Source organism: Lissotriton helveticus, chromosome 4_2 (assembly GCF_964261635.1).
Source record: "Lissotriton helveticus chromosome 4_2, aLisHel1.1, whole genome shotgun sequence".
Taxonomy (NCBI): Eukaryota; Metazoa; Chordata; class Amphibia; order Caudata; family Salamandridae; genus Lissotriton; species Lissotriton helveticus.
Window position 1 is genome coordinate 52,287,250 of NC_136064.1, and position 14,100 is coordinate 52,301,349.

The following is a 14,100-nucleotide window of genomic DNA, read 5'->3' on the forward strand; positions in this document are numbered from 1 at the left end:
CAAATGCCTGCACCATAAGTTGCATTTGCTACACTGGTTGCCCTGTATATGGACAGCAGTTCCCCGGGCGGCCTCCTACCCAATATCCTACTGACGTTGGTTAAAGCCATTAGGGACTTAGAGAACAGGAGCCTCCTAGTTTTTATAGCATTACACCTTGAACCAGACTGATCAAACCGAATCCCTAAATAAGGAAATGGAGGGTTAATGTCCAGGGCCTTCAAATTAATACAAATTGATTTCTTCATTTTATTAGCCCCAGGACCGTAGTTCATAGTGAAGGTTTTGGTGCAATTTATAGTCAGGTCCAGGCTCGTCATAAAACGGGAAAAGGACATTAATACCTTTTGCATAGCAATAGGCGTCCGGGCTATCAGCACCGCATCTTCAGCATAAACGAGTGCAGGGACTGATCTTGTGGCTACCAGGGGCATGTCCCTGCACTCCCTAAATAAAGTTCTTTCTAGGTCATTGATATATAAGGTGAACAGGAAGGGGGCAAGAACACAGCCTTGCCGCACCCCTCTTGCGATAGAAAAAAAACCCTAGTACATTCTCCATTCTTTCCAAATCTGAACTTGGCCCTAGCCCCTGAATAAAGTTCCCTGAGGAAAGAAACTATATGAACATCCACTCCCAGCCTTTCCATAATCATCCACAGCTTGGAGTGGGTAACACAATCGAAGGCTGATGTTAAATTAACAAAAGTTAAAAACAGCATCCCTGCCTTATCTAACAAAATGTGCAAATTTAAGCACTGGTCTATAGTACCAAGACCCTTCCGAAATCCATATTGGAGGTCGCTGATTACTGATTGCTCATCAGCCCATATCTGTAATCTGTCTAAAATCACACGCCCAATTATCTTAATTGAAGAATCCAATAACGATATTGGGCGGTAGCACTTAGGACTAGCCCTATCACCCTTTTCAAATATGGGGACGAGAATAGAGTCATACCATGTTGTTAACAATCCCCTCGAGGGACATATGTTAAATAGTTGTGCAAGCAATGGTCGCCATAATACCACATTATTTTTTAACAGGTCGGCAGGGACACCATCCGGGCCAGGTGCCTTTCCCCTCCCTACTGGTTTTAATAGCTATATTAACTTCATTTAAAGTAAAGCCCATATTCATTTTCTGGAAGGGAGGTAAGGGCTCCTGTACTAGTGCCTCCTCTTCCGGTTCCAGGGCCTGGTTGGCTAGAGATAGATTGCTATACAACTGTACAAAGTGTGCTACCCATTCATCCTCCGAGATGGCAATCTCTAATCTTGCTTTGGTATTATCATTAAAAAAGGGGCATTAACTGCCTTCCAAAAGGCAGCGGTATCTCGGTTCATGGAAGCTACATGCAGGGAATTCCAGGCGTCCTGTTTCATTTCATCCTTCCTTTTTTAAGTACCTTTTTATAGTTCCTTCTGAGGTCCCTAATTAGATTCTGATCCTTGTCTGTAGTATTTAGGGCATGCTTAAGATTAGAGTAAGCCTTAGTACAAGCTGAATCAAACCAGCCCCCAGTGTTAGTACCCTGGCTTTTAATTTCCATCCATAAAGATTTTTTAATATGCACAGCTATAGATGTAAAGTTCTCAATGATGGCAAGGTCAGTGGAATGCTAATTTAAACAGGTACTAAAATTATTTTCACAATTCCTCACCAAATTATATAAAAAATCCTCAGGGATCACTTTCGTCCATTTCAGAGCATATCCATTTTGTCTGTTTAAAGCAATGCTATGCGCAGACTGCCTAGAAGTGGAATTCTTTTTGGGATCTTGATTTGATAATAAAAGATCAATGCTTATGGGAAAATGTTCACTTAGGGCAGTGTCGAGTTTATTAAAATTCCTAACAGATGCAGAGTATCCACAAGACATTAATATATAGTAAATTGTAGAGAAAACACCTCTGCCATTGAAAGTAGGACGAAAATGGACCTCCGGTTGACATAAATTATTAGCGTACCCCATATCACATGAGAACATAATATCATTCAGTAGGTCCCCGCACATAGTATGTGCAAAGTGCGGAAAGTTAGTATCTTTATCCAACGTTAACCCGCATGTCCCCGTATCCCATCTATTACATAAAAAACAATTAAAATCCACTCCCCAGATCATGAATACATCTTTGGTGATTCCACCAAGTAAACTTTTTACATTACAACTCAAATTTTTTAACACATCTTCCATCGCCTCAGAAGGGGCATTATTATAAAAATTTACAATAATCAGGCATGAGGACTTATCCACACATATTCTAACAGTGTGGAAATAATTGTTTTATGTACCATTTCAACTTTCACACAATTTAGCTGGTTAGAGACATAAGTGCAAAGGCCCCCTTTTCGCTCTACCATGTTTCGAACTAATAGCTGGTGTGTGTAATGTTTTAAAACCACACAAATGGATGGGTTCTGCAGCCCAAGTTTCTTTTATACATAGTATCTCAAAGTTATTTACAAGATCTACCCACACAATATTAGTCACCTTTGTTTTTAGACCAGCCACTTTCCAAAACATAATCTGACATTTATTATCTTTAGCGTTACCACTGGGCTGACCAACACTGTACAATTCTTATTATCCTCAGGGCCAGTAATGGGGACAGGATTGTTTAAGTTAACTTTACAGGCAGTGGCAGCAAAGTTCCGACCCAGAATAGTTAAATTAGATTCTGTTTCGGGGATTGTTTGACAGGTCAAGGACAAGCATGCTAAGTCTACCAAGGGTATAGTAATAACATCTTGATGGGGGCGAACATCCAGTCAATCCTGGTCATCTAGACCAGACAGAGTGGAGAACCTGTTGCAGGTAGTCATCTGAGTTACCTCCTTAGATGCTCTAATTAACATGTTTGAATCAGGCTTATAGAAATACCCCAATGGGAGTGAGCTGATGCTGGTCGGGTACGCAATAGTTATATCCTCCATGATGGATAACAATCTCCTTACCAAGGGTGGTTTCTTAAAATTGATGACTATACAGTCACCTCTGATATTCTTTGGGGATTCGCCTACCCACCCGACCCTCCGTGCCATGATGATATCTTTAAAGTTCTCTGCGCGTAACCCCTTATGTTTCCTGAGCCAATCAGCACATTTATTTCTCAACTGTGGCCAAGATTCGTTTGGTCATTTCTGAGCAGGGGCACACCTGCTAACACCAGCACGTATGGTCAAGCAGCCAGGGGAGGCATAGTATATCCCTACTACCCTCTTCATTATTCGTTGTTGGAAAATTGGGCGCTTTCCTATTTTGTGTATCAGCCACCCTGAGTAAGCTGCTCCCTGTATTTCCCAGGTCTGTTCCCGCTGTGCTCATTACCAAAACTAGGGGACCAGGTAGGGAGGTAGTTGGTATACGGTTTGATTGCCCTGCATCATTTACTACATCAAGTTCTATGTCATTACTCAGGTTGTATTTGGACAAAAAACATTCCTTGACCTTATTACAGGTCTTACAAGTTTCCGGGGTTACATTCACATTTTTTACTACGTGCTGTGGGCCATGACTCACAGTAGTTATCCCAGCGGGGTTAAGATCTACCCTGTTTTTTGTATACTTTCAGGTTCAGGTATATTTACCAAAAGATTTCCCCTATTGAAAGAGTTTTCCATATTATCCAACCGTAACCACATGGTAGAAAACACTTTTTCCAAAATATCTTTAAAACGATCACAAACAGTGTTTATGACAGAATTGATTAAGACACTTCCCTGTCCATTGTCCTCCAAACAGTTCGAAACATTTTCAGTCTGTGTACTGGTGGAATGGGTTGTGGCCGGGGTTGTGTCCGTATTTTTTTTACCAGTCACGTCGCTAACAGTGCTACAAGTAAAACTTCCACAACCTTGAATGCATGTACTGATGGGATTACTGGGGATAGTTGTGCGGGGTGGTTGTTTCCTTTTCAGGGCAATCGGGTTATTTACTTTCCTTTTCCTTTTGGCTCCATTTACCATCACAGTCTTGATTGCTAAAATGCTCCCGCTCTCAATTCCATACCCAGATCCAGATATTTGTTGGTCATCGTGATTGTCAGAACTATTTAAAGATTGGGAATGGATAAGTATGGGCGGCAAATTGGATTCCGAGACATAGTCAGTAGGCTCCTCTGTAGGTTCTCCGATAAGTAAACAAGATTGTGAAGGCACCAAACCCAATGAAAGTCACCTTTTGGTAAGTTCAATTTAGTTTGCGACTATACTGACGGCCCTCTCCAGCATACTGTCTATGCTTGTTGCAGATCGTGTAGTGGGGCAAACTCCCCCAGTGCATTTACTCTAGGCTGTGAGCACAGGGATGTCTTAAATCAAAAGGGAAACAGAAGTGTAAATAGGGTACTTAGGCTCACCTTGTTCTCTTCAGCGTCCAGAAGCTACGAGGGGTGGCCCAGCACAGCCTCCTCCGGGCTTCGACGGGCGCGGATGGGCCCGCTCTTGGCCCGGGCAGCGTCCAAGCAAGCCCGCGCCCGTCCCGGGTGGGGGCGGCTATGAGGGCCTCCGGCGCCCTCTGCTGATGTGACTCTCTGGGGCCGCACAGAGCCCCCTGAGGCTTGTAGTTGCCCTTGCCGTTCTCCTCATGGCAGATGCAGCGATGTGTGGAAGCCTGAAAGCCGCTCCTCTCACAGCGCAAGTTAAGACCAGGTAGGGCAATGTCCTTTAAAAATGTCGTTCCCCTCAAGGCAGCCTCTCTGTTGGAAGTGCGTCCCCTCTATGGCTCATATAAAGAATTGTCAAGTAAGTGGGGAAAAGAGTCTGCACTAGAGGCATTTTCTCTGAAAGGATCTGGAAAGCAATCTTCTGAGCACAAGGCTACATTGCATTAGTTAAAGAACACATTTTCAACAACTTGCCACATCTACACACAATTCTGATAAAGGGAACTAATCAGGTTAAGGTATATTTGTGATATGGTAGCCTCATTATTTCCCAAACTAAAGGACAAGGAAATCTCAACTAAGTGTCCCTTATCCATCAGTATCTAAAAAATGAGATTATAGTCTAATACCAGGATGTTACCTCAGCAGCACTTGTTAGCAAATACTCTAAGGATCGGGTAAATGTAAACCTTTAAAAGAAAAAAAGAATTATAGAAACAGCATTTAAATTTGCTGGGACAGCTTTTCTCCTGAAATGGAAAAGAAGATACACAACAAGAAAACATGGGAATCTAATGTCAGCCATGTTGGAGGCTGGCACAGTATACTGCGTACACCTATTGGTGATTGCTAGACCTGACACAATTGGCGTCGCTCTCCCCTGCATTTTTGCCTTTACCTCCTGTGTTTTTGCTGTGTGTTGGACTCTGTTTTGCTGTCCTAGATGCTTTGGGCACGTTGCCACTGTTGGTCAGTACCAAAGTGCAAGTCCTCCCTTTGTAAATTGTTGTTCTGGATTAGTGACTCCATGATTGGCATATTTGATTTACTTGTCAGACCCTAGTATAGTGCACTGTGTGTGCCCAGTGCCTGTAAATCAAATGCTGTTAGTTAGTGGGCTGCAGCACTGATTGTGCCACCCACAGAAGCAGCCTGTACATTGTAATTCTGGCCTGCCATTGCAGAGCCTGTGTGCAGTATGGGACTGTCATGTCGCCTTGGCAAGTGCACACACTTGCCAGTCCCTAAACCTTCCCATTCTACATTATAGTCACTCCTAAGGTAGGCCCAAGGTACTCCTGTGGGCAGGGTGCATTGTAAGTGAAAGGTAGGATATGCCCTGATGTGTGTGGCATGTCCTGATAGTAATATACTGCCAATTTCGTTTTTCACTATTGCAAGGCTACCTGTACCAATAGGACAGAATGGGCTGGGCTGAATAGACCAGGGCTGCATTTAGAGTAGGGGGCAGCAGATTTCCTTTCACCTGAATGGGCCTGGTCTGCTTTCAACAATGCTGTCTACACGTCCTGTCAGGAAGCTGCACCAGTGAGGACAGAAGTGGTTTTGGATGGGTACAGACACTCTCTGCCTTCAGAGAACAAAGGGTTTCTGTCTATAAAATGAGGGGCCCAGACCCCAGACTTTTAGGTCACTTCTGGGAAATCAAGAGGAACCTTTGCCAAGGAGAAGAGCTGGAGAGGCTGAGGAGGAATACTGCCCCTGTGCTGTTTGCTGTCTGGGGTTGGCCTGTAGTGTCTACTTGTTGCCAAGGAAAGGAGAAAGGACTTTGCTGCTTGCTTTGTCCCCTTGCGTCGAAGAGAAGATCTCCAAAGGCTTATACTGAAATTGCCCCCTTTTCTAGAGGAACAGCAAAGACCTCACCGTGTCTGTGGGCACCGTCTCTGATCGTCTCCGCAAAAGAAAAGGGTAACCGACTCTGTCACTGTGGGCACCACACTCTGCAAAGCTACGCTACAAGCTGCAAGGACGTCACTGACTCTGTCGCTGCCCAACATGAACATCGACCAGCTCTGTTGCCGTACTGTGATCTGTCAGCACCGCAGCAAGCACCATCTCATCCTTCTACGCAAGCCCTGGTCTCACCGAATCCGTCAACGAGCCGCTGCTTGCACCGCATTGTGTGGACACCGCCCTCCGCAAAACTCTACTTCACAACACAACCGCAACATTTGCCCTGACCGACTCGCACCCACGTGTTGGTCGCAACAAGAAAGGTGCTGTGTCCAAGTCTATCGACACTTTAGCTGGCCGGTATCGACGCGGTCGGCTGGAATTGTTAGACTCTGTCGTATTCAGTATCGCAGTAGCCCTAGGAGGAGCTACTGAGTCAGAAGAACTGTGTTTTTTTGATTGTCCTGCAATTTAAAGGTTATTTTGCACAAGTACTATTTTTCAAGAGTATTTTATGTTGGATTTTTATCGTATTTGGTTTTGTTGGTTTAGATAAAGATTTGCTATTTTTCTAAACTGGTGTGGTGTCCATTTGTAGTGTTTTCACTGTATTACTGTATGTGTTCACAAATGCTTTACACACTGCCTCTGAGATTAGCCTGTCTGCTCATGCCAAGCTACCTAGGGGGTGAGAAGGGGCTATTTTAGGAGTGTATCCCCATTACCCTGACTAGAAGCAAGACCCCTATTCGGACACAGATACCAACCTCTGACAACTAGAGACCCCCATTTCTAACAGTGATGCCCCTTGCACTGAGTCCAGGCAACACTTAGTGATAGTGAAAGTGGTCCCTGGTAACCAAAGCTCTCAAGGGGTAGCCATGGAGAGCATCTAAGGCTTATCTAGAAGGGTGTAAAGCGGGTACAATTACCACATAAGTCAGTTAGTGATATTCACATAGGAAAGAACCACACCAGGGTTCAAAAAATGATAACACCATTCACCAAACTACTTTGGTATATCTCCTACCCGGAGATGCAAAACCATATACTAAAAAAATGGAATGCGAAAAGGGTGCCTAATCAAGACTACAATCCAAGGATCTATATGACAGGAGAAGCATGAAACCACCAAAGGTAGTTTGCTAGGATTCCCTAGGCGCCTGAGTGCAAAGGTGATACCCAGGGTCAGTGTCGATAGGATAACATGGGGAGGCCACGATTAGATTTATGAGGATTCAGAACCCTTCCGAGAGAAAACCCTTTGAAACAAGGGAAGGGAGGTTGGAGAGCACCCCCACACATGGACACTTAGAGAAACAGGACACCTATACCAGGGAGTCTGGGTGCATAGGTGTGAAGTGGTGTCGAACCACCCGTTGGAGTCAATCGAGGACCTTGGATGTCCCGCTGCTACAGTGACCCATGGTCAAGATTGGTGGAACCGAGGCATGGATTCCAGATGAGGACTACCTAGAGCGAGAGGAGACAGAGCCCAAGCCACCCGGAGTTGTCCAGGAGGTGCATGGGAACAATGACAACCATTTACAGGGGTACATCACTATAGAACGGAGTCCTTGAAGTTGCAGCTGTTGAGTCCAGGTGATGCTGTAGGATCTCAGGACACATTCACGAGCTCTCTGATGCCAGATGACAAATGGCAGGAGGGTCAGTAGCCCCACGACTACCAGTGAGCCTTGGCAAATGTAAGAGACTTGTTACAGGATGAAAGGCAGAAATGGGAACCAGTACGGTCTACAGAGCTCACCCACTATATTTAAGTTAGGGTTGGCCCTCAGCAATGAAGAGAGCCAGCAGGAATTGATGAAGACCCCGGAGGGACCCTCAGGCTGCAGGCACAGGGAGTTGCAGGGAGACCGCAGCAGAGGCCCATGTCGCAAGAGATGCAGTGAGGACATCACTTTTTCAGCTGCATGATGCTAGAGACTGGGGCTTCTTGGAGCTCGAAAACCTCCTGACCGACGAGCCAACAAGCCTTGGCAACGGTAAACAGACTCAGTGCACAGGGTCTCAGTTCCAGCAGCTCCAACGAGTTAGCACCGTCTTCCAAGTTGCACAGAAGACAGGTCAGACCTCTGCAGAGCCACACAACCATCACCTGTGTTGCAGAGCTTTGGAGAATCTGTGGGGCAACAGAAATTACATGCCAGTTGTCATCATTCATGTGCCTGCGGCTGCAGGAGAGTGACTCATTAACTCCAAGTGAGATTACTTTTTACTGTCCGTGATGCACTGAGAAGCTTTGTGACTCTGAAGGATGCACAGCCACGGAGGTTACAGGGTCTTTTCAAAGTACAGGGACAAGGTTGCAGTAGGAGCCCTCCTCCTACTATATACAGCCTTTGCTGGGTCCTGGCAAAGCCCAGCAGCAAAATGCAGTGTCCAGCAGCAGAAGAGTCTTGTGAAAGAATCGCACAGATGAATCTTGCAGAGGAATCTTTCTCTGGACGAATCTAGGGTACCACCCTCAGGGCGGCCTTTAAGTAATCCAAGAAGGGTGTTTAACAGCTTCTGCAGTGAGCCACCTATCAGGGGGTCAGGAACACTACTCTGGTGGTCTGATCAATCGGATGCTCCCAGGAGCCTCTGCTTATCTTATTTTCAAGATGGCAGAATCAAGTGGCCACCCAGTAGAGCTCTGGGCACCTCCCTGGGGGAGGAGCAGGACACTTTGTGTGGTTTCGCCCAAGAGCGCTGTAAATACATTTGTGTATGGCAGGTTAATATTGTAGTTACAAAACATTTCATTTACAAAAATTCTTCCAACAAGGTTTAGCTGATTACACACCTGCCTTAGCCCATAAAGATCTTAGGGAAGGTAAATCAGACCAACTACTGAATACATAAAATATAAATCATACTCCAGGACCATAAGTCAGGATTCATACGAATGACAGCTTCCAAAACAAATGTGGTAACATGCGGGGTAGTCATGCTGATCAGGGTGAATGAAAACAATCATAAACCACCCCACGTATACTCCCTGAGCTATAGAAAGCTTATCACATAGAAGACAATTAAACAGCACACAAATGGCACAGATGTATCCAGGTGTTGCCTTAGAGTAAATACAGTCACCCCTCCTGCACAATTGCCAACTAGTCATTGAGGTATTTCGTAAGGCATCTGTTGATAAGGGATTATTCTGCAATGGGAAGACAGTTGCATGTTTCCAAGCATCTGAGAAGGCCATGGAAGAGGTATAGGCAGTCAGAATGCATGTGAGAATGGTGCTGATGGGTTTCAGTCCTCTGGAGTAGGCGTGCCTGGTGGTCCTGATCACTTTGTGGTAGCGCCACAGGTCAGAGATGAACATGCTGTTGTATGCATTGCCCTGGCTAATTCTCCATTTTGCTCCAGTTGCTTGCAGCGGCATTTCATCAGTCTGAGTTAACTTTGTATATCAACTGGCCTGGGAATTAGATCTTATTGTATTGCCAGGTTTGAGGGGGGGCCAGGGAATCGGCACAGTAGGTGATCCTTATTGTTGAAATTCTTGATGGGTTAGGGAAAGCTGTTGCTGTGTCCGAGTTGGTGGGTGTGGACTGATGTTCCAGTCATTTCAGTAATGTTTTTCCAGTTTTGGTGGGCTGGTTTGGAGGTGATGCTCTTGCATTCAACAAGGACTGGGATGCTGAGCTTGATGAGGGCCTGGTCTGTCCAGGAGACTGGTGAGGCTTTGTCGACTGAGATGTTGTTGGAGGTGATGAAAATAGGGTCCAGGAGGTGTCCAGCATTGGGTGAGGCACAGGATTTGACATTCAATGATGAGTGCTTTTGAGTTGAGGGTAAAGCACTTTTGGACAACACTTAGTCTGGTTTCAGACCCAACCACAGCTTCATTGCATACATGATCCCAACAACCAGTATCATTTGCTCTCATAACAACAATGTTGTCTCCTATGCCAATGACACTCAACTTATTATCTTCCTCATGGACAAGGCACCAGTTAGCAATGGCCCTTTCTGCAGGGTCACCCCCAAGCCTTTTGCCTTCCTCCTCCCCTTTTTTGCTGAATTTGTTTTTGTTGGCTTTAGGACTCTGTGCACTTTACCATTGCTGAAGTGCGTGTACCCTCTCATCAAAACATGGTAAAATTGGCATGTTTAATTTACCTAAAGGTCCCTAGTAAAGTGTACTACATGTGCCAGGGCCTATAAATTAAATGCTACTAGTGGGCATGCAGCACTGATTGGGCCACCCACTTAAGCAGCCTTTTAAACATGGTTCAGGCCTACCCGCCTGTGTGTGCAGCTTAAACTGACATGTTGACCTGGCAAGAAAAACCTCTTTCCAGGCTCGAACCTTCCTTTTTAATACATATAGGTCAACTCTAGCGTAGCCCCTAGACAGCCCAGAGGGCAGGGAGCAGTGTATTTAAAAAGTCAGGCATGTACTTTGGGGTTTTTCATCTCCTGATAGTAAAGCAACTCTTAAATTTGTTGTTCACTACTGCAAGGCCTACCTCTCCTAGAGTATAACATTGGAATTACCTAATAACATTTAATAACCTGTAACTTTCAATTGAGAGCAAGTAGACAGGTTGAGTTTTGATCACAATTCTGAAAATGGCACTTTTATATAGTTGGCATTTTCCTGCCTTACCCATTAGGTGCCTGCAGCCTGTCTCTGGGTCACAAAATTGAGTGTAGCTGACAGCTGAACATTTTGTGTTCCTCCTAGACACCCACACACAATTGAGAACTTAGGTGTACCTGAATGGGTCATCACTGGCAGGATGGCGGGGTGGAGCGGGCGTATCCCGTCTTACACTTGCATAGGTTGTGTCCTGCCTTCACACAAATGGCTGTATACCTTCTGTTGTTAGTCTGGAGTTAAGACATGGAAAGCAGGATGGCTGTGGACTTAAAAAAGTAAACTCTAGTAGGTTCTCCAACTTCAAAAGAAGGCCCAGGTATAAATATTGGGCCCCAGGCACCAACTCTTAGTACTCTTTTGGACCAGTGGATTGGAGGAAGAGGCACTGCTGCAGTGCTGAAAGGACTGCTACTCGGCTAGTTGCTCCTTTGAAGGACTGCTGCCCTGCTGTGCTGACCTTCTGCCTGCTGGCGACTTGCCTGGGAGAGAAGGACTGGACGTTTTGAACCCAGGACCCCAAAGTAACTCCAAGCACTAGTTGGATGACTTCCTGACTAGAGTCTCATGGACAGAAGGCTCCAGTGGCAAACAACCTTTACAATGCAGTCATTACATCGCACTACCTTTACAATGCAGTCATTACAATGCAACATCCTTTACATTGCATGACAATACAACATAGCCATTACATCGCATGTCACAACAAAGCATACCATTACAACACATACCAATAAAACGCATAGTTTTTATCCTTACTCTATCCACCACTTACCCTACTGTCGCATTCACTGAAGTGGGAATAGTAATTTTTACCCCAACACTATCCAACACTTACCCTACTGTTGCACTCACTGGAGTGGGTATAGTAATTTTTACTATTACACTATTCAACACTCACCTTAAATCCAATGTAATGATATGCGTTGTAATGGTATTTGTTGTAATGGTATAATGCAATGTAATGGAATGCGCTGTAAATGTAGTTCCTAAAAATGCGTTGTGATGGCATGTGATATAAAATCATGCATTGTAATGGATGTTGCGATGTAAAAACTGCGTTGTAAAGGCATACGTTGTAAATGTTTGCTTTGTAACGTCATACATTCGGCTCAAACCACTTTGAACCCATCACCTGGACTCTGCCATCCATGAGTCGTACCCTGCCAAGTGGTGCCACCCCATTTCTGGACCCTTGGAAGTGGATCTGAGGTGCTCTGCCATCCCATCTGTGGATTCAGTAGAACTGACGCATCTCCTCTGCTGTGAGGTGTAACCCTGACCATAACAGATGCATCCTCTCTGCTGCAAGGTGCAACCCCGAGCATAACCGATGTATAGAATGCTGCAAAGGTTCTCACCGCGCAAGGAATCTGCATCAACCTTGCAGTCCGCATGGGAACTGCCACTGTGCAAAGCTGCACCAACGCAGACCTTTACATTGCAAATCTCTAGTCGATGGCAGCCTCAACAACAATGCAAGTTCTTGCATCTCAGTCTTGTAGCCTTTCGGAACCGATGCATCTCCTCAACAGCGCGATGCATCCTGTATGCTGGACTTTGCATAACAAGCCCTTCTCATCTGGATCCTCATGACGAATCAGGACCTCGGATCTCAGCTCGGCAGCTCCTTGGCTCTGTGACGCATTCTCGACGCAGGACCTTGCAACGCTCCGCAACCAGGAATTAAGATATTCTTGTTCAGCTGGTCTATCTGGGTCTCTGTAGTTCTCCATCGTGATCGGCCTGAATTGCGACCGGATATCCCCAGTTGGAGCTTTGTGCTTTTTGGAGCTATATTTACTGAAATCTTTAGAACTGCATATCTCTTGTTTTGTCATTTTGGTCTTGATTTATTTATTAGATTTCAATCTATATTTCTAAGTTGGTGTGGAATTTTACTTCTGTGGTGTTTTCTCTTTATTACTGTTTAAAGTGCTACATAAATAGTTTACTCATTGCCTCTAAGTTAAAACTGACTGCACCAGGCTACCAGAGGCTTGAGCACGGACTAATTTGGGGTTTGCTTGAGCCTCACCCTGGTAAGGATTGTTGTCTCTATTTCAGCAGGGTCCCCGACACCCCCGCTCAACCAGTAACCAGCTTTTTCACAATGTCTAGATGTGTGTTTAGAAAGCCCCCTGTTGATGGAATAGTTATCCCAGGTGGACTTACTTTATCTTTATGGACTTTGGAGTAAGTACAGTATTGGCAAAGTAGAATGATCACATTTAAAAAGTCAGTACGTCTCAATTTCAACAAGGTTTTTATCTTGCCATTCAAACAGCACTTCAGAACACTTTCCGGCATATTTACAAGGGCATTGCGCCACTGGAGGGTCACTTATTAGGATGCTCCGGTGCCGCAATGCCCTGCTCCAAATTTACAATGCAGCGTTAAGTCAATTTTGAGTGGCTTAATGCCGCTTTGTAAAGATTGTACCCTTTCAAGAAGGTTTCTGCATGAAAGGGGCGAGCAATGGGTGTTGTGGTGGGCGTCATCCCGAATCATCCCCGCAACACAGACATCCTTGCGCCATAGTGCAAGGGTGTCTGTGTTGGTGCTATGCAGCTTTTTTTTAACGTCAACTCACGGGAAAACACAGGGGTGCACCATATCCTTGTAAATAAGGTGCATTCCTGCATTTTTTAAATGGCGCCTGCAGGTAAATTGCTTGCTGTGCTGTGTCATTTCCTTGTAAATATGCCCTTTTGTTTAGGCCATCATATATTCAGTCCTGCTAATAGCTGAAAAGCAATTGTTATCTGGCTATTTGCAGTATGGTTCTCCCATTTACAATTCCTTAGACATGACAACAACAATTCCCTCCTTATCTGAAGGATATTTTACAATACTCTTACCCTTTTCCAAATCTGACAGCCTGTCACTGTGCCCAACTAAGACTCCCTTTGAATTTACATCGTTTTTTTAAGTTTAAAAAATAAATAAATCACTAAAGCATTATGGAAGACATCTTTTGCATTGGAGGAAGTGGGTGGGATAAGTGTGGATTTGATCTTCAAACCACTAGGGCAAAATCTGTTTAAACAAAATTCCAAATCACGTAGAAGGGCAGTCTCACTAGTATCACATTGAGGATCATTCGATAATTCAATCAGAGTGGCTAATGTGTCCATATCACCTGCCATTAGGGTACTATATGGATTACAACATAGGTTTT